Source organism: Pipra filicauda, unplaced genomic scaffold (assembly GCF_003945595.2).
Source record: "Pipra filicauda isolate LSUMZ 115617 unplaced genomic scaffold, ASM394559v2 scaffold6_size6359152_pilon, whole genome shotgun sequence".
In the NCBI taxonomy this organism is placed as follows: Eukaryota; Metazoa; Chordata; class Aves; order Passeriformes; family Pipridae; genus Pipra; species Pipra filicauda.
This window is the reverse complement of record NW_024104865.1, coordinates 3169315-3190316: the sequence shown is the minus strand read 5'-3', so window position 1 is coordinate 3190316 and position 21002 is coordinate 3169315. Positions and strand designations below refer to the sequence as shown.

Here is a 21002-nt window from a genome sequence, read left to right as displayed (position 1 = left end):
CTACAAGCAGAGTTCACCTAGAATGACCAAAGGAAGAGGTGCTTATGTTAGTCTGCTTTTTTTGCATACTCCTTCATGGTCCACTTGGTGGACCAAGCGATACAGTTGTTTACACCAGGCTGTCATACTTACTACTGTATTAAAAAAACATAATCAAGAAGGAACATTCAGATTTTTCAGAATTGATAGGTTACTCCACTCTTTTCTGTTACTTTGGGTCAAGAGCATGTCTAATGCAATATTCCATCTCTTAAAAACAAACAGAAGAAGCAAAACCCCCCACAACTCCAAGTCTCTATTTCCCCAAAATTGCATAACACTATGAATGCAAGTGGCATGTTTTAAATGGGTGTTGAGTTGTGTCTCACTGCTTCCTGTATTTCAGACCCTGCTATCTGATTGGAATGATAGCACAGGTGTGCCTTGTGCCTTGGTAACACTGGATTATGCATTCACTGAATCACCAGGCCCTCGCTTTTCCTTGTCCAGAGCTGGTGTTCATCTCCATCCACCCTTCTCGCCTCCTACTGCTTGTACACCTGGTGCAGTCAAGCACTGGGCTGAGCTCCTGCTCGTGCCAAATCCACCATGCTGTTGAACGAGGATGTTGCAGTGCTGGAACCAATTGCAGCATAAAGAAGACAAGAAATACATGAAAAAGGGAACTGTGTTTAAATCATCACATCAAATATAAGAAAAACCCAAATAAATGTGAAGAGAACATGAAATTCCTCTTTGATGTTCTGTGCCGGGAAGGTTTCAATCTCTTTTTAAAGCTCCTCCTCCACCCCCTTGCTTCTTATGGGATTGTATCCAATATTCCAATGTTCATGTAATGCCTTGACTTTGCTATCATTCTTCTTGGGATAATTATAGGTTAGTATAATGTACCTATTGTTCTGTTCCACAAAGCAGCACTGTCATACGGATGGCAGGGGTGAGGTGGGGGAGATCTCTGTGTGTTCTCCTGCATCCACATCGTGTCTTTAATTAGTGTTCTTCCTTGCCTTTTCTTTTTTATTTTAATTTTTTTTTCCATTCCATGGTGCATGCTGAGCACTTCCCCTCCTCAAACTGTTGGTCTCTTTTTCCAGTTACACTAGTGCCCTGTTTTTTTGGTTTTGGCTGAGCTCATTCCCATCATAACAGGTTTGCCTTTCAGATGAAAATAACATGAAACCAAAGTAACAAGTTACTGGTATTTACAAAGAAAGCAGATAAATGATTCTTTCCTAAACCTTATTAGTTGAGTCACTTTTGTTATCTTGTACGATTTTTCCTAAATTCAGAAAGAAGAAGAAACCTACCCTGTGCCCAAGGGCTCCACTCTGCATTTGGGCCTTGCTGCACAAGGCACCGCATAAACATGTACTAACATGGTCCCTGACTCTGAGCGCTCACATGTTTTTCTGTAACAGGATTCATCTTTGCCCTCCAGGTGCAGGTGTGGGAGACTGCTGCTGAGTGCTGTTAAGTGGTTTTGGTGCTGGGTCTTCTGTTGTGTTTGCTAGACATGGTGCCGAGTATATTACTGGGTGCTTGAGAAAGATTAAGGAGAGGCTGAAGAGCCCAGTTAATCTTGGTTGTTGTACACAGGAGACGAATGTTGGTTCCTAATTGGTAGAGAAGCTGTATAATCAATTGCTTGCTTTCTATTGTTGCCACCTCCAAAATAAATAATATTTAGGGATGCTGATATATTTCAGCCAGTAGGTTCATCATGATTAGCTGCTGTGTATTTTGCTGTAAACTACTTTTTGCCTTTGAGTCAAACAAGTGGTCTGGAGTCATGGTTCCTGACTAGCCCATCAAAGTAAAACACTAGTGGGGTGGTTTTTTATTTTTTTCAGGACTTCACACAACTTCCTTCTCTTTGAGTGGGTTTACCAGAATGATGAAATGGGAAACCTCCAAATGACTGTGTTTTTGAAACCTATTGTTATAAAGGAAGGAATTACAGATTTTGGAAAAATCTGGATTAAAACCCCTTTGCTAGCAATGAGTGTGCCTCGAATGCATGTAGCTTCCCTTCTGTAAGTGGACAAGTGTGTTCAGAGGTTAGAACTTGGTCTCCTCTTCTGCAGTTCCCAGGCTTCCTCTTGTTCCTGATGCACAAAGCCAAAACACACAGTTTTCACTTGAATGTCTCTTTTAAAATGCCTGACATGAACCTTGGAAAGATCTGAAGGCTTGTCACTACTAAGTTCTGTGATAGGAAGTGACTTCTACTATGAAGCCTTTAAAATCATCAGTGTCTGTACACCTTCACATATTTGCAAATCTGAAAAAGCATGATGTCATCTGTGGGTTTGTGGAATGGAGTAAAATGGACTTAGTGGATGGAAGTGGACTTCTTCCTGTGCTGTGACAATGTGATCTTTTTAAAAGAAAAATTAATCTCTCTCATAATGATAATTTGTAGAACTGTGTCTCCAAAACAAAAGAACCAACACAGATGCACAATTTGGCAAGCCACAAATATTAAACAGCCAGACTCTTTCTCTCTGGTGTAATTCCATGGACTTCAAGGGAATTACACCAGTGGCAGTGAATCTGGCCTAAAATGCGTTTGACTAATATTTGTTGGTTTCTGCCTGGTGTCTTGAGTAATGCTGAATGAGATTTAATGTTTCAGAAATGGATGAAATCTCATGTGTTTGGTGTACCATGATGAGAAACACACTCCTGTGTGAGCACACAAGCATCTGTGCTCACATATTGAGTGCTTTCTGGGGGTGTTCCCAGAACCAATGCGATCGCCAAGGGTGTTTGTGAGCCAGCTCTGGCTGTGGTGTGTGTGTTGGAGAAGCACAGGGATGTTCCTCACAACTGCTGCTTGCCTTGTCCTTGCTTATTGTATTTTCCCTTTGTATCCTGAAGCGGAAACCACAGGTTAATCCCAGTCAGATCCTGTATATGTTTGCCCCTCTTGGACCAGACCCAGAAAAATTCCCCCTGCTGGCTTAAGCGTATTTACATACCACAGGTCATTACAAGGTGGTGCTCACCTTTGTATTCATTCCCATATATCAAAGCAGAGATATTGGTTCATTTTTTCTTCTGCAATATTTCTTATATTTTTTATTAACCTTTTTTTTTTAAGAAACAAGAAAGTGAAAGGAGTGATCCCCATGGGTCCTGACATCTGCTGCAGTCATTCTTACAGACTCAAAGGAGACCTAGGGAAGGAGAGGAAACAGTCTGGCTGCAGTCTCTTATTGTTTCTCTTTCGTGGGCCCCCACCCTGCACCCTCCTGGGCCTGCAATCCACTAACTAGCTCGTCCTGACTCCAGCTGTCATTTTTCCTTTTTATCTACTCCTCTCTCAAAGAACCAAATGTCATCTCTTGTGGTTCCCTTAGCTGGGGTCAGAGACTCTTTTATATGCTTTATGCTGATCAAGGATTTTTAACTGGGAATGAGAGCGGTAATCAACTGCATGGTTGGGGAAGGGGAGAGATTAAATCTGAGAATTGCCAGTGATTGCCCCACGTGAAGAACAGCAGCTAGCAAAACACATGCTATCATTATGCTCTTATGATTATTTTATTCCCTCAGTGACAGTAAAATGCTATCTGTAGCAGAAAGGTAGGACAAAGTCCACCCTTGCTTAGCCCTGTGGTATTCAATGAATTTTCTGTGGGGTAGAATTGGGAAAAATTAGATTTACTGTTAGGAGTGACTCATGTTTTCAGACCCTTTACCTGGGAGATTTCAAGAAAGGAAGAAGGCAAATCAAAGATATGTTTGTGATCTAAATTGAGAAGCCATTTTTGTTCAAAAAAGAGCAACCATTTTAATATCCCATCTTGACTCTGTAGCTATGGGGAAGTCAGAGGAGGGTGTAGTGAGATGGGACTTCTGCTGAGTCCTGACACTTCTACTTCATCAGCCAGTTTTGGGGGATCATGGCTGAATAAAAGTGGGGTGAATAAAATACAGGAAGGGTTCCTGGTGCTGCCTCAATCTCTACCCGTTGTTTATTTTTCTGGTTTATTCAACACGGAATCAAACTCCAGGGACTGCAACAGATTGCAAACTTTAAGTTTCATAGTCTGTGAAGGTAAAACAATTAACAAACAAGTTAAATTATGAGAATTACCTTTGGAATGATTAATGAATTTTAGTAGCCTAAACTGTCTCCTTCGATACACCATTTTGAAAGTCTAGTCATTCCCTCTAAAACGTCCTCTGCTGTTACAGAGCTATAGGAATAATAGTACAAAGTGTCCTGGTTCTCCTTTTGCACTAATGTAAGTGAAAAGTACTCTGAAGTATACAGGAATTGATTCAGTCCTCTTCTAGAAGAGCATTTTCTTCACAAGAGAAAACCAGACTGTAGTTAGAATTGGTTTAATTGAGAGAAATCTTGCTGGTGGAGAAAGAAGTTTCCCTCAACTCAAATTGCCAGTTTTTGCTAAGATGTGTGCTAGGGTCTAACACAGTAGTATTATTCTGGTTTTATTTTCTAGGCATTTGACAGTGATTTTATAAATGCTTTCAAAATATGTTACTTACTTAGCAACTCCAGCTCCTACAATCTGGGGACTGCATGAAAATTCCAGTTTTACTGCTGAAATTTCTGTCTCTTTTGGCTGTAGAAATATTTACACCTAAAGCAATCTACCAGTTTGGAAACAGGACCCAACTCATGATTTTTTGAGTGGTTTGATTTTGGAAATGTTGTAAATACTTCACTGCTTTGAAAGAGGAAAACATGAAGATAACCTGGTTTAGTGGAAGGTGTTCCTACCCATGGCAGGGGGTTGGAACTAGATGATCTTTAAGATCCTTTCTGACCCAAATCATTCTGTGATTCTGTGAAATACCAGGTGTGGGTGGTAGCTGGAATACAGGAAAAAATATGGGAATATCAGGATAAAAAAAGTCTTCTTTCCCATAAGTCAGGGATTAAGCTTCTTGAATTTGGACTTAATCCCCTTCCTGCCTGCTTTTCTAGTTAAAACGGGAGATGCACCTGAATTTTAAGTTCAAGATGGAACCTATTGCTAAAGATTCAATCAGATACTACATAGAAAAGCTCCTAAATCTGGGGAGATGTGGAGTTGTGCCTGACTTTTCTTGCTTCCCTCTACCATGATGTTTCAGGTCTAGCATTTGGAATGGGCCTTTATATTCATTTTTAAAGCCTGATCATCCCTTGTATGCATTGTAATATGAAAAGAAGGATGGATAGGAGGAGTCCACAATCCTAGATGTCCTAGAGATGCTTTGTCATCTACTGTCTTCTTGGTCTCCTTCTTTGCTTTTCTCTGTAGCATGGGACATAGATCACCTCCTGAGATGATCTAAGCGCATTCATCCCACCATTCATCCCACAAATCCCTTGGAAATGTGCATGCCCTGTAACACTGGTGATGCCAATTTTCTCTTTCTGGGACAGATTGTAGTACTTGAGGCACCTGGTCTTTTTTTTTTTTTTTTTTTTTTTTAGAATACTGAGAATTTTTACCCTGTTTTGGTGGACCTCTATATGCTAAATGCTTTGTACATAATTTTCTGGTGTTGCTGGAGACTGGGCTCTTTTTTTCAGTTTGTAATTTCCAGTCCTTTGTTGTTCAAAGACACACAGTCCCTGCTGTGTGCTGTTCCATTTACTGCTCTGTTTTCAGTCTTTTCTTGCCATCTTTCCTTACTTATTCAAATTTGTCATTCCCAATGGTATTGCTGTTTTGTTCAGTGGGAACCATGATTAAAAGTTTCCCCACTGGACTGATTTGGATTGATACCTGTCTTTTCAACCAAGTGGTCTTTGAACAAATCCCTCATTACATAGGCAAATACCAACACCGAAGCTGTGGCCTCATTCTTGTTCCATCTTGTGTGTCTTTTTACCTTAGCAAAGTGTGTGTAAATCTAGGAGAAACAGAAACAGAGTGCTCAGTCTGTGCAAGCTTTAATGACCACCAAGTGTACGATGGCACGGAGAAATGATGTTTCTAAAGTTCAGATTCAGGCCATAAATCCAGACTGAAGTTAAATTGTAATTTGTCATAATTTACCTGCTGCTATGATATTAAATGTTTTACAAAAGCAGGTAGTATTTTTTCTGCTTTCACCTTTTCTTTAATTTTTGTACTGTTCTTCTACTCAAATGTACTGACAGTTGGAATCACATGGAAAGATATTATTGCAGTAGCCAGTTTGATCCTTCAGGACATAATATAAACATGTTCCTCAAGTGACCATAGAACATACAACCCTGAAGGAAGCAGATAATTGCAGAAACAAACTGTATTTTCAAAACCATTTTTTGAACACTAACAACTCTCTAAAAAGCAGATATTGTTAGGACTTGGCCCTCTTCTTTCTGCAGAATCATGTGTTCTGGGATTCTTCTCTAGTATTTTATCAAGATTTTCTCTTTTATATAGGTAGAATTAACAAAAAACAGAGAAGCAAACAAACCTAAGCAGAAGCACACAGCATAAAGATTCTGAAAAGTGTCAGATTTGGGATATTAAAAACAATCTCAAAACCCTGTCAGCCTATAGTAAATTACAGCCATACTGGCTAGCATGTCAAAATCCTCTAGGAATTTTTGCCACAGATGCTTGCCAGATGCTGCAGCAGTTTCCAGCTGTTTCCCCACTTTTGGATGCACCACACAAAACTGGAAACCTCATCAGCTGATGGACAAACTTATGAAGGATAAAATGGAGTAGGAGCTACTTAGTAGGAACAGACATAATTTCATCTAAGATGATGCTGGCTGAAGACACAGCTGCCAGCTGTTTATCAGCTGGCTTTATACTGACGGTTCATTTTCCTTTAGCATGCTCTGTACTTGTACTTCCCCATCTTCCTTCAGTCTTCTGGCTTGCTAGACTAGAAGGGGTATAAGAGAGCCATGAATACATAAATGTATAATTTTCTTATAATTGAACTTCTTTCTGGCAAGAAGTCACATGAAAATCAAGACAAGAGATCCCCCAGCTCTCCACTACCCCCACAAAAAGAACAACCTGGAAGGGGCCATATCTAAATATCTAAAATGCCAAATAAACACCAGGTATTCTTTGTATTCAAAAACCACATGTGAGTTCCTATAGATCCTCCAAAGTAAAGTATTCAAAGTCATTCATGGAAACCTTAATACCAAGAATCCATGTGGCAGTGATTCATTTGTAAATACATGCAATCTGTGTATAGGCAACACTATAGATCAGTGATAGTCAAACCTGAGAAGTTTGGTTCTTGAATGGACTGAGAGGGAGGGACATAATCACTATGGTGTGGTAACCAGATTCTGTGCTGTGATATGCTGTTTTTGATGCACTGTCATCATTGTTGCATATTGATGGTAAACTGTGAGAAGATGCTTTAGTGAAGTGTGAGATCATCACACCATGATTAGTTTGTAGAACTCTGCAATTGTGTTTTCTTCCTGACTGCTGGTGAGAGGAGTTGCTTTCCATCTCTCCATCTTTTTGCTTCTCTCTTTGACTACATCAAAGATTAAAGACCAATCTCTAGTTCTTTTAAGTATTGGCTAAGCCTTCTTGTTTGCTGAGCAGAAAGGCTCTGACTAAACTTACAGATTCCTCCAGAACTCACATGTGATGTTTCAAGGAACTCAAGTTGAGCATTGTTGAGCTATGTAATACATTAAATTGTTTTCCGTCTTCTGAAAAAAAATGCCCTGTGTTTCACTGAGTGACATGGTGCTGTGTCCTAGTTTTTCTCTTTATGCTGAGAAAGATTTAGTGTGTAACTGTCTAGTGTATATTCCAGAAAAACTCCAAAGAATATCTGAAGGGCTTTTCTTTTGTAGCTTTCACCAAAGATGAGATTTTTTAGCATTTGATGCATTGGCTTGTGGTTCTCTTTGGGGAGCAGAGGGGATAGTTTGGAGAGGAAGGAGATCATCCTTCTGTTGCGCATGTGATAGAACCAACAGTGCTACTGTCAAATAATCACAGTTCCTAAGCTAATCACAATGGAGACCTGTCCCCTCCAGAGGACAGAGGAGGCATTTACCTGCCTGCTCTATGCTCAGTAGCAACTACACCAAGATGATTCATCTGTGTATGATGGTACTTGGAAGCAGAAGACTTCTGTACCCTCCTTAAAATGTGACCTTTTTGCAGATCCTTTAATTTTCTTCCCTTCTCAACTCCTGCCCATGGAGGGACTCTTCCCTTTTCCCTTCCATTGCCTTGTAGCTGTTTCGCTTCTCCCGATGAATGTCAAGTGTTTTGGGCCTGCAGCCCTAATGGGTGGGGGCTAAGACTTGGATCTACCCCTGAGACAGAGTGGAGCCAGCAAAGACGGGTTATTTTAAATTGTGTGGTGACAAGCCTTTTTTCCCCCTCCCTTTTTGTTCCCAGAGGATAGCTGGGGAAGTTTGTTGTGCCAAATGCTTGGAATGTGGTTTTTCTCCTCTTCCTCCCCCTTCAAAACAGAAAGAGAAAACTTTATACTGTGAATTGTCTTAATTGGGGAACATAAATCCAAACTGTAGTGCAGCATTGCTGGGCCTAGACACCTATTGAAGTTTAATGAAGGAAGAGCAGCTTTCTCTTGCCCTCCTCTCTCATGCTCTCCCCACATCAAACTCTTTCTTGTGGTGCCATCCTGTTCAGATGGGAGCATGGGAATGCCTGTGAGAGTGTGTGTATTTGTCCAAAGTTCTCACGGGTCTGAATGCAATATGTGACTCCTTTAAAATAATGCAGTCAGAGTGATGCATGGACATTCTCCCAGGCTGAAGTTAGTTGTGTAGCCAGTGTAGGAAAAAGAAATAGAGACTCCTCAGGGTATCTATCCGAAGTGGCTCTAAGCCCGTTTGAGGGAAATCCATGCTGGAACTGAGATTTGATGGTTCATGTGCCCTGACCATATGTTTTGGACTGATGACAGGGTCCCATGTTAAATGTTATATGACTTTTTATTCCTTGTGTCAAGAACTGATATTTTCTCAGGACTTGATAATAAAGTATTTCCTTATCACTACTGACTGACTGAAGAGATGTCTCATTACATCCAGAATAGAAAATAAGAATCCTTCTCCTTGTCCCAGCTGTGGTAATGGGAATAAATTGGTGCCCATCAGCTTGTATTGGATGTAATGGAGTCTCTTACACAAAAAGCCAACCTGAGAGGGCCTTGATCAGAGCATGAATGGGAGTATAATTACACTGAGTGTAATGACATATACTTTAGCAAAGATGGACAAATTCATCTGAAATGGCTTTGGAGAGAATGCCAAAAGCAAAAGCTTCCATTTGGCACTGATGTTTCGAGGAGAAAAGCAATTCACATAGTGGAAGAAAGGTAGATTGGGACAGTAACAGGAAGAGAGTTTAATCAGAGGGTCCTGCAACTCCCAAAATTTATTAAAGCCAATGCTGACTGGCTCTGAGATCTGCTGCAGTAAAATAATAAAACTTGCTCTCAGGTGGAAATGCTTCTTATGGTGGTGCAAGACCACTGTTCATCTTCAGTTCTGGATAATATAACATTCCTACAGGAGATATTTTAACCTGCTAGTAATATTTTATTGCTTTTGCCTGCAAGCTCATCCATGCTTGTGTAACATTAAGCATTAAAACTCTTACCAAATTCACCAACCAGTTTTATCAACTGCTGCTGATGCAGCAATGGAAGTCTGGGAAGAACTGCTTGCTTTTGCTTTGAGAGATGGGATGAAAGGTTAGAGGGGGTGGATGGTGATTGCATGAGCAATGCAGGTCAGGTTACTGTTGGATTCCTCTTGCAAGATAAGTGAGAGCCCTCTGAAAGGTAATTATTGGAAAGCATAAATTCATGAGATAACCTGTCCAAGAAGAAATAGTGACAGGAGCAGAGGCCATGTGTTAAAGGCTAGCCATTACTCCGGGGCAATGGGCTAACCTCTCTCTCTCTCTTTTTCTGCAACCTCTCCTTGCTCTGACAGTTGACTCCCTCAGTTCTTTTCCTTCAGTTACTTGTCAATCTTTTTCTCATCCTGTTTATAGACCACTGTGATAGTTGTCTCCATTCTGTACTAATTAGAGTGCAGACAAGTGGAGTTTCAGTATGCAGTTTAGTTCCATGTCCAAATTCTTGTTTAGTTGTTGTCTGTGCTTGTCATTGTCATTGTCACTGCCACTGCAGTGTTCAGGTAGCTTTTACAGGATATATGAAAAGGAAAAAGGTTACTCTTGTATTTCTTTAACTGATTTTTCTATAGAAGAAGTTCAATGAGCTTTCAGAATGACATGGAGTCAACTTTGTCTCTGAATCAAGAAAATTGCTAGATGGCAGTTGGGGAAGGAAGTCTTGCAGAGTGAGAAAACAGATTTCAGAAGAAAAGGTGGAGCAAAACTGGGAAATAAGAAAAGTGACTTCTCTTCCTTTATGGCTTTGTTATGCAAACTCTCTGTGTCTCATCTGTAATACAGAGATAATGATATCTACCCAGCTCCTATTTTGACCAGTTGATTGATTAATGACTGTCTCCTGATCCCTAGATTACACTTTTGTGACCTGTAGCTTTAACTACTGCAGTGTATTACATCCCAGAAAGAAAATGGAAGCAATGTGTTAGCTCTGGCTAGTTCCAGCTGGGAAAACATGATAAACTGACCTGAACAGCCTTGCCCACGTGTACCTGCTTCTGAGACCTCATTCTAAAAGTGCACTGAAGCATGGTCTGTCTGTTCAGCTGCCATCTCTATTCAGCAAGACATTCAAATATCTGCCTAATTTTGAATTGAAGGAGACCTGCACACTCAATAATGTGCTGTGCTGAACTGGGACCTGATGCTTGCTCACAGGCAGGGCTTCATCATGAGTATTTGAAGACCTCAGTGAACACATAGGGCTGAAGATACATCCAAAGTCTGCCCTAGCATGATGGGGGTATGCATTAAACAACTGGAGTCTTTCAGAATAGTGAAACTTGCCAAAAGAGTAAGCTGCTTGAGCAGAAGAAAGGATCTTTATTTTGCAGAGATAATTGCAGCAACACACTTTTGTAAACTTTGCTAATTGTTAAGTGAATTACAAGGCTTTTCTGTTTCCTTTAACTGTTCTACAGTAATAGCCACCTCAATCTGATACTTGAATTAAGGTGGTGCTGCGAACAGGAAGCAAGCCAGAAGAAAAACAGGTGCAAGGAAAGTTGATATGTAGGGGAACAACCATCAGATATTTGAGTTTCTGAAAGCAAGTTTTGGCAAGCATTTTTTCTTGACTTTATTAAGGAGTTCCTCTTATGTGCTTCCTAAGTAACTACAGAAACAAGGGCACAGGTGTTTGAAACATCACTCCTCAGAGTTAAATGTGAATATTTGCAATGAGAGTTTTCTCTGTTCCCATGGGATGTGTTCCAGTTGCAGAAGATCCTGTGCCTAGACCTTCAAGTTAGTTCCAGTTTGATCTCAATACAGGGCACTCTTTATGCTGAGGAACCTGTGAGATGATGTGTTGGATGCATCTGTTTCACCTCTTCTAACTCTTATTGTTCCTTTTTTGAGGATTGATAACATTGCCTCAGCAGAGGAATGCCCATAATCTGCCCTGCTTCCATTTGTGGGTAGAGCTGGAGGAAGGAGGTGAGAAAAGGAAATCTAACTCACAGTCCTCTTGGGAATTCCCCTATGTGGTGTGAGTCAAGTATGTCCCTGCTGTACATCTGCTGAGGTCAGTAGATTTATACAAGTAACAGAATGATTGTTCCTATGTATTCAAGAGAAGTAATAACTCAAAGAAACACAATCTTATTTATCTAGGCTTGAGATGACTTTGTAAAGAACAGAAAATATGTTTTCCTGTTGTGTTTTCTGGGGTTGATAATTACTGACTGGGTAGAGTGGATTTTTGCGTTTTCTTACATGTGTATTCTGTTTGTTATATGTATTGTGACTGAGGAACTGAAAGTACTACCCATTCAAGATTAGTAACTTTATCTTTAAAGTATTGGCTCTAGCTGATTTTTTTTCCAAAGCTGACCTCAGAGGCAAAGTAAACTCTAATAATTATGTGGTTTTATGTTAGATCTATATAAATCTCTACTTTGCTACTTGTGTAATCATTTTCACCTGAGCAAAATGGATTGCTTCCTGTAGCGGGATTTCCTTTGCAGCAGGAGAAACCAGGTTCCTACAAAAGAGAAAAGTCAGCAGAAAAATGTGAGCTCACTAACTCTTTCTAGTCAAAGGACAGGAAGTACTTAAAATTTTAATGCAATTACAGTTTGGTATGGTGGGGAAGCTTGCCTGCCATTTAAGAACATTTGTACTACTTTTCTACTTGCATGTTTATTTTAATCTCCTTTAAATTGTACCATCTGGATTGAATGACACTGTATATTTTTCTACTATGTAACTGCACAAGGTGCAGGGGAAATCCCAGCCTGAGAACTTCCAAGAGGGCTGGTTAACAAAGGTCATTCAGACCAGGACTGTGCTGTAGAGCTTGGACTGTTGTGACTCTGACACTGCTTAAAGCATGCAAAACCTCCGTGGTCTTTCCTGGCATCTTGCTGCCTGTTGAGCTCTGATGGAGATACATGGCTTCATGAAAGATGAGATGCTTAGAGACACATGAAAAGGAATGCTCTCCTTAGCTTAGCTGATGTGATTTGGGCGAATGATGTAAAAGTGGTGGTAGGGAAAAACTCCTTCCATTTGCATACACCGTGTCTCCCAGAAGGCTGTGCTGACTGAGTGACCTAGCTGTCACCACTGATGGTGTGAACAGACTTTGCCCCATTGCAAACAAACAAGTGTGCTATTTGAAGACTAACCCAAGCTGGTTGTACTGCTGGAGACTACCTCTGGTGGCAGAAGGGGTTTTGTGAGCTCGCTGTCAACTCCTCCAGGCAATGTCGTCTGGGTTTGCTCAAACAGATCAAATGGCCTTGCCTGAACTGAATCAGGGAGCACTCATGCAAGTATTGCTACTGGCAGGAGGTGTGGGAGCAGTAAGCTGTAGGAGACAAGCAGTGAAAAGCAGCAGAGTAGGAGGGGAATGGGTGATATTTTTAGCTAGCACAGCTAGAGCCAGGAGAGGATTTCTGTTCATGATCTGAGCATCTTTTTAGTACAGACAGTGCTTGAAGTAATGCACACGATTTATTAGTGAGTAAATGTAGGGTCTTCCCGTGTTCTGCAGGGGAACTGTTAAAGCTACAAAGGAAGTCATGGTAGAGTAATTTGTAGAACTCTGGTTTGCTGTCTTCCTGGTGCTTGGGTGATAGATTATGGTTTTTACTAGGAATGCAAAAGATAGGTCCACTGTGGGAAATCAGAACCGTGGGAGCTGAATGGATAGACTTTGTCTTTGACTACATCTGGCCCCTAAGACTACGGTTGCACTAAGCCAAACAGAATTCTGGTGACCCCAAGCCCTAGCAGCTTGAGTTGCTTCTTTAAAAATATATATAAAAAATCCCTTGGATGTTGTCACATCCAATCTAATACTGTTGCTGAAGTTTTCATTAGTTCATTCCTTTAGTAATTGGAGAGAATTTCTGACCTTTTGGGGGAGGTTAGGACCAAGCTGAATTTTGACTGCTGTCTTCAGATACAAAAAAACTCCGGGTTATTACCTTTCACACCTGTTGTTCATTTAATTGGATGTGGCTGCATCTCTTTAAAACAGAAACCCTGGCCTGGGAAAGGATAGATGCTCTGAGATATCCCCAAGGAATCTGCCTCTGAGATTAACCTAATTGGTCACTGCGCTGAGTCTAATAGAGATTATATGCAACGCCTGTCCCTGGAAACACCTTAGGTAGCCTGGTGTATGGCATGGAAACTGCTGCTGATACCTCACAATGGGAATGAAAGAGAAGTAAGAGGAGATGTGGACAAATTGCCACATGCGCCATAGTATGATTGTTCAAATCCAGTATATTTAAATGGGGCCAATAACTTAATCTTCTGAAATACCCAATTTCATAAGCACACATCATCTTGTACCTGTTGTATCTAGCCAACAACTCTGCATGTTAACAGCTGAATGAGATGGGCACTGTGATCCTACTCTTTTGGCTTTGAGAGCTGGGAATGTTGCTGCAGACCTTGACTGGGGCCATGCACAGCTGCAGGAAGAGGAGCACCTCCAGCTCTGGTCCTTCTTCCTGCACAAAACGGCAGCAGATCTTGATCCTGAAAGCTAGATTTTTGTTGACAAAATACCATCATGTACCACACTTTTCTTGGCAGTATTAACTTGTGCTGCTGTTTCTCTTCTTTAAATGGAAAGGCCGGCAGAGATTTTATACTTCTACAATACCTGTGAGGATGGGCTAATCAGATTGATTTTTTTCAGATTTTAAGTTAAGCCTACCTTTTGTAATTTTTCTTCAAAGATAGACTTTTTGCATGAGATGATACCTGTAGTTTCACACTGGATTAAATTACAGCCTAAGTCTGTTTTCAGAATAGTGAATGTAGCTCACTCTACGAGGCTGTGTTCTCTGCTATGAATCAGCATCACACCATGATTCAAGCAGTGTCAATTCTGGACACAAATACCCAGCAGGGATTTCCAACCCACCAGGTGAAATCTGCTGATAAATATCTGGCCAAAGGGGATTCCTTTGCCCTTCTGTATAAGGGATGGGCTAATGCTGGGTGCTTGGAGGAGGGTGCTGAAAAACATCACATTGCTTTTATACTGATCTGGGATTCAACCTAGACTCATGGCTCAGGTCACCTTCTTGACTGCTGTAATGTCTGAGCTGTGCCAGTGCTGATTCAGGAACTTGTCATCAGCTCTCTGATGGCTTCTAATCTCTTGCACTGCATGCAGTTTACGCACCTACCAGAGTACTTTGAACAAATGCTTGAAGTTTGTCTATTTTGATTTGCCTGTATGAGTTCTTCCAATGAAAGGCATTAGCTCTCCTGGCAAGCCTTTTCTTCCATTTACCCTCTGATCACTGCTGCTCCAGTAACACTGTCTTTGCTTGCATCTGTGTACTACTTTGCGTTCAGATTTGTGTAGTCTACCTACTACTGAAACAGTCCTGCTAGCCATTTTTTATTCTGACTCCCAGGCTTGTTGTCCATCAGTTGAAATTATTCAATATGTATAGAAATGAAATAGCTGCCTCAAGCTGGCTCTTAGAGAGTCTACGATAGGCATGTGTTTGTGGGCCTTTAGAAAGCTGCCAAGTTTATGTTAAAAAACTGAAAGCCCAGAAAGTTTGAGTCATTCTGTAGCACATCTGGAAATCCTGTTTTGCCTTTGCTTATGCTCACACCCCTTACATCATTAGAAAATGTTGTGCAGGGACAGATGCAACTGACCACTATGAGAAAACTGAATCTGCACATTCCTGGAGTTTCTGGCTTGCCATTGGAGTTTGTGGTAGGATTTTGAACAATTTGTTACGCTTCACTTAACATCAGGAAAGCCATTCTGTATTTCTCTTGAGTCTCTATGTCCTACCTTTCCGCAGTTGCAAAGGGTGCATGCTTGTAGCATTTAGGAACTGCTTAAAGACTAGAAATTCCGGAGAGTACAGCCAAAGGAGGCACCCAGCCAGGCCTTTGCTGTTTAATGCTTAATAGTGGTCTGACACTCTTGAATGTGTCATTTTCTTTTGCTTGGATCTTTTGATGAATGTTGTGTTAGCATCTTGCAATGTAATGTGAGGAGGAGCAGAGCAGAATGCTTTATCTCTTCTGGGACGATATTCTGGAGCTGGGGGTTTGCTGTCCAAAGATGCTGCAAGATTCTGGTGATACTGGGCTCTGTTAAGCACAGGTTTCCAGTTGCATCTGGGTCTAGAAAGGAGAAGCATATGTTCAAGCAGCGTGAAAGCTTGAACTTAGTTCACTGTGCCCTTCGTGAAAGTCAATGGTGTTTCAGAGTCTATGAGGAAAAGGCATGAGGAAAGGTGGGGGGCTATGGACTTCTTTGGCTTGTGTTGTGATAGAGTACAACAGTTTTGCAACTTGCTCTGTCTTCGTTGCTTATCTAGGCTAAGGTAGAGAGTGAGAGTAGGCCAGCCCAGATTGGAGAAACACACATGAGCATGGCCAGGTCACAGCTTGAGAAGAGAATTATGTTGACTGGAGAGGAAGGGCCTTTTGCTGATTGTGTCTATTCGATTTTCCACATTAATGCCTGTCTTTGGATCATTAACAACATTAGTGCATGTAATGTTTCCCACTTCCAGCCAGCCTCACTCTGATCTCTTCTTACTTTAGCCTTTGCCAGGCGTGTTGCCCTTGCTTTCAACACTGAGAGATTTGGGAGAGTACTGTGGGCATGAGTGGGAAAAGGACACATAAAGCTTTGTCTCATCAGTGTAGTGGCTGGCATTGCTGCCTGTATACTTTATCATATTCCCTGGAGATTTTGCATAGATATTAAATAGAAATGGTTGAAGAATTGAGCCCGTGGCATTCTTCATGTCATGGCTCATGGAGAGAAGGAGGAGACGCCTGTCAGGGGCCTCCTGGGACCTGCTGGAAAGGAGTGAGTTTAGCCAGCTCAGTGCAGTTCTCTCAACACTTGCCAAGACATAGGGTTGGCCAAACTGGTCTGCAGTGTCGCAGGCAGCTGATAGCTCAGGTAGCACCTGCATGGTTTCTTAGTTTCTGTTCAACTTTGTGAGAAGGCCTGAGACCCCACTGATGCTTCATTTTCAGACTCGTTCATGAATGCCTCCAAAAGGAGTTTGAAAAATATTTTCTGAAGCTACAATGTGTCATTTCTTTCACACCACTTCTCAGATCTTGTCCAGTTTGAAACTGGATGGCAGTGCTGCTGAAGAACAAATTCTGATTTAAGATGTCTTTTTCAGTTGTCCTCAGTGTTCCTCATAGTGTCAAATTATCTAAAATATAAGATTAGAGTCTAAACATACAGTAAACAAAAACTCCATGGGTCTTAAGGAAAACAAGTTTCACATTTTTGATGAATGCTGGGGACCATTGCAAACAAAAGGAAAAGTCTGTTACTTTCTGTTATATGACTAGTCATTTCTTTCTGTGCTATCAGCTTTTTACTTGCCTAGTCATGTAGTGAGAAGGTTTTAGAGGGAAATGACTAGAAAGAGGCCTGGTCTCAGGAACTGGAGAAAATATGGATTTAAATTCAGAGGATCTGGTGGAAATTTAAGAGCTGCATCTAAGGAGAACTGGTTCTTTGTTATATAAGTTTTCCTGGAGTGATGTGGACCTGTAATCATGGCTGAGCTTGGCTGGTTATATGTCTTCAGTGAGTGCTCACCTCCTCTGGATCCTAACCTGAAATGTGTTAGGCATTGCAGAAGGGCTTGTGCTAGATTCTGCCCATTTTGTAGCTTTTGTAAAAGGTGTAGTGCACTCAAATATCTGTGAGTTTGCAGGATGGGCTGGGAATTAGTGGTGGAGAGCTGCTCCACTTCTTTCAGGGGCCCATCAGGATCCCTCGTCAGCACAGAAATGAACATCATAAACTAGGCAGGTTCTTTTTTTTTTTTCTTCATTTTTTGCATGCTTAGACAGAGGAGTCATGGCACTAGGTACTGTATAGAAAAGTAGTAAGTTGGAGTCTGCTCAGAAATCTTATTATCTGGTTAGAGCAGGCAGGCAAAGGTTGAGAGAAGGAAAGAGTTGTTCCTCACTGACCTCACTATTACCTGACCTGATTCCACAATAGAAAACTTCAGTTTCTTCACACTTAAAAGGACAGTGACCTCAGAAAGTCACAGGTCCAATCTTCCATGCTGGTGCTTACTGTCATGCCAATGACTACCTGCAAGGCTGCAAAGATTTCCACCAGCCTCACATCACTGTCCCAGCACCTACAGGGCTGGTGGTGCTTTCAGAGTGCTCATCTCCCCATTCACACTGAGCTTCCACTGCTCTGAGCCTGCTGTTTAGTTTCAGTCCTACCTTTTTTCACCAATAAAGAGCCCCTAACTCTTACTAAATATTTACTCCTCCTATGCAGCTTTGCAGAGGTTTGTAAAACCATAGGTTGTCTTTTCCAAGTCAGGGAGCTTCTATTAGTCAGCCAGAATGGGGTTATTTTAGTGTCTGTGGGCTGGAATGTAAGTCCAAAGCTTGCGTGTATGCCAGCAGTGTCGCTGGCACGCCTGTTCCAAACATCTGGGATTTCACCTGTGGCTCTTCACTGAAGTGCTCTTTGCTTTTTGCAGTGTGCTGACAACTGTAATCTGTATTTCCAGTTGTGCTGCCTTCAGTACGATTTGCCTTCCTTTACCAGCAGTTGTTCATGTCTCCTCCTTGGGTTTTTTCCCCAAGCATCTTTGAAATCTGCACATATGCTGATGATTTTGTGTCATTAATATCAATCTAGACAAGTCTTTGTGACCTTTCACTTCCATGTCCAAAGGGAAGAATTGACCCCTGCAGTCAGTCACAGCACAGCACTGACTCATACATACTTTTCATAAAAATAATGCAGAAATTCCCCATAGTTTTTACCCATAATTTTTCAGGAGATGAAGTGTAAGCCTGCCATAGCAACGCAGTTTGAGAAAACTATGAAGCATGTAGCATCAGATAGTTAATCTTTTTCTGACATACGATACACTTTTTACTATTAATGTTGTCCATTCTTTTTTTTCTCCTCTTGTACCTCACTTGCTCAAACTCAACTGATCTGTTTGAGTTTCATCTGAGCTTGTGTGCTCTCAGTCTTATTCCCACCCTTGTCTGTTCTCCAGCTCCATTGTAAACCTCCTAGGAGGGGACTGGGATTTGTCCCACCTCTCTTATTCCACAGGGATGAACACAATAGGACCGTACTTTTCTTTTTTTGCCCTGATTCTAATAGTATTTTCTGTATTGCTTGCATAAGATAAAATATGCTCTGTTTAGATATGTAGCAATGAAAACAAAGAAAGTTCCTTAAAAAAAAACTAACTGAAGTTTGGAACAAGTCAGAATCCCTCCAGTAAATACTAATGGTAAAACAAAACAACCAACCACACAAAAGTAATTGCAGGGAAGCTGTTTACCACTGAGATATGAGTGTCATAAGGAAATACTGTTTCTTTACTTTCTATATTTGATTATTTGTCACTTTAAAAAAAAAATTATAATTGAAGTCAGAGCAATTCCTTAAGGTCTCAGTGTCTGAATAACTTTCCAGTGAATACTTAGGGGACTGCATTTTTTTGATCATGCTTGCTGTAATGGAGCCAAGGCAAGCTTTTTTAAAGTATGGAGGTGACTAAATGCTTCTCCTAAATGATTTTTTTTCTATAAGGCATAAAATACATATTTAAAATCTTTAAAATAAATGTAATGAAACAACTAGACTACAAGATTTTGCCAAGAATGATTTTGACCTAATAGCTTAGTTGCTTCTTTGTCATGAGGATCTCAAAATGTCTTTTCTCCCTCTTAAAAAAATCTGAAATTTAATCTTACACTGTACTTGATAGTGTGATTTAAAGCCAAATATTTAACATTCTAAGATTTATAGTTATTTTCAGTCTTAAAAGAAGGCAGAAACTGAAATAATCTCCCATCAGATCCTATATCTGGGTTGCTGAGATGTACTGTTAATATGAGTGCTTTGTGGTGTGTATATTCTGATGACTGAGGTGATTTTTGGCATAAGGAAAACCTATGCAGTTATGGCAGTTGTCACACAGCTGTGCTCTTCCTTCCAGTAAACTCCATGGAGTTAGTGAGCATCCCTGGCTTAATATTGGAGGAATTTGACATAGCTCTGCACTAGCTCAAGTGTTTGTGGAAAGAACTGTTAATCTTTGATCAACTGGAGTCTCCTTGTTACTGACTTTGATTACACAAGTGTACAACTTTAATTACAGCTTTTAATAAGCTTTCATTTCTTCCTAGCCACATTCTTTGTATAGTAGTGCAGCTTATCTCTTCCTTTCTCCCTTGTTCCCCTTCCCTTCCCCCCTGCCTTTTTATGGAAAAGGGCGTTTGAGGTCATTGCAGGGGATTCGATGTCCAGAGGGATCCTGCCATACACGCTCTGCCCACAGCTGTACCCTCCACTTGCTTGCACAGTCCAGAGAGCTCTCTCCTTCATCTGCCCTGCAAAGATCCCTGCACCAGCATCTGCCTGGGAGTTGGTGGTCAGCAGGGGAGTACAGGGCTGAGAGGCATCACATTCGCACAGACATCCACTGCTGTACAAAACCACTGAAAAACCCTTAGAAAGTCTCTGTAGCCAAAGGATGTACTGAGTCCTGTGTGAATTTTCTGCCTGTGAGGAGCTTTCCCCTTTTCTCCCTTGGGGACACTGAAATGTGGTGGCTGAAGTCAGAGTGGCAAAGGGCATCAGGAAGCTGGTGGGCTCCAGCATCTACCTAAGGTACTCATTCCACATCCACAGACTTAGTGTTCTGGCTACCCTCTGGTCATTAGCAAAATGACCTGGTGAAAACTTTGTGAGAGACTTAGACTTGTAATTGTAAATACAATTACAATGACATTGAGATATGGTTTAAAACAAGCATAAGGAAATGCTTTTTTTTAACATGAGTTGTATTTCACCTGTGGAACTCTTTACCTCACAATGTTTTAGGTATGAAAAAGATCAGTGGGTTGAAGAGTTTGTTGGATAAGTTAATGGAAGGAAGATTCATCAAGGTCTATTAAACATAATCTTCCCATCACTGGGTGGCCTGAGACTTGCGGAGACTAAGTTTTGATCATCAGAAGTGAGAAGAGGGAGCTAAAGAGGTGCCTCCCTTGGTATTTGCTGTATTTGTGCTCTTCCTGAGCCTCTGTGTTTGGCCCCTGCCAGCGAGAGGATATGGGGCCAGTACGGCCCAGAAGAAAAGCGTTTGATTCCCATGGAAGTAGTAAGGTGCAACTGAGGAGTGCCTTGAAAGATGTGAGTCACAAAAAAGGTACAAATGGTAAAACTGAGCAGTTTGAACTGATTTAACATTCAGAGGTGTGCAAAGTTTTAAAATGCCAGTTGTGCCTACGAAAGAGGGTAGTGGGGAAAACAACTAATAGAACAGGAAAGGGAGCCCTTTCTATCTCTGTGCATGCATCCCTTTGGCTCCCTTGCTGTGTGTGCTATACTTTTTTTGC

At 41.1% G+C, this 21002-nt stretch overlaps 1 protein-coding gene across 8 annotated transcripts in view; it reads left to right on the top strand.

Annotated features, from left to right (window-relative positions):
• Positions 1-21002, top strand: part of DPF3 (double PHD fingers 3) — a 157918-nt gene that overhangs the window by 47548 nt on the left and 89368 nt on the right. The window contains exon 1 of one of the 8 annotated variants that reach the window (XM_039388977.1): positions 20749-20796. The exons of the other annotated variants lie outside the window; for them this stretch is intronic. The gene's annotated coding sequence lies outside the window, so the exon portion shown is untranslated. Of the gene's footprint in view, positions 1-20748; positions 20797-21002 lie in introns of those variants that run through there. 8 annotated transcript variants of the gene reach the window in all.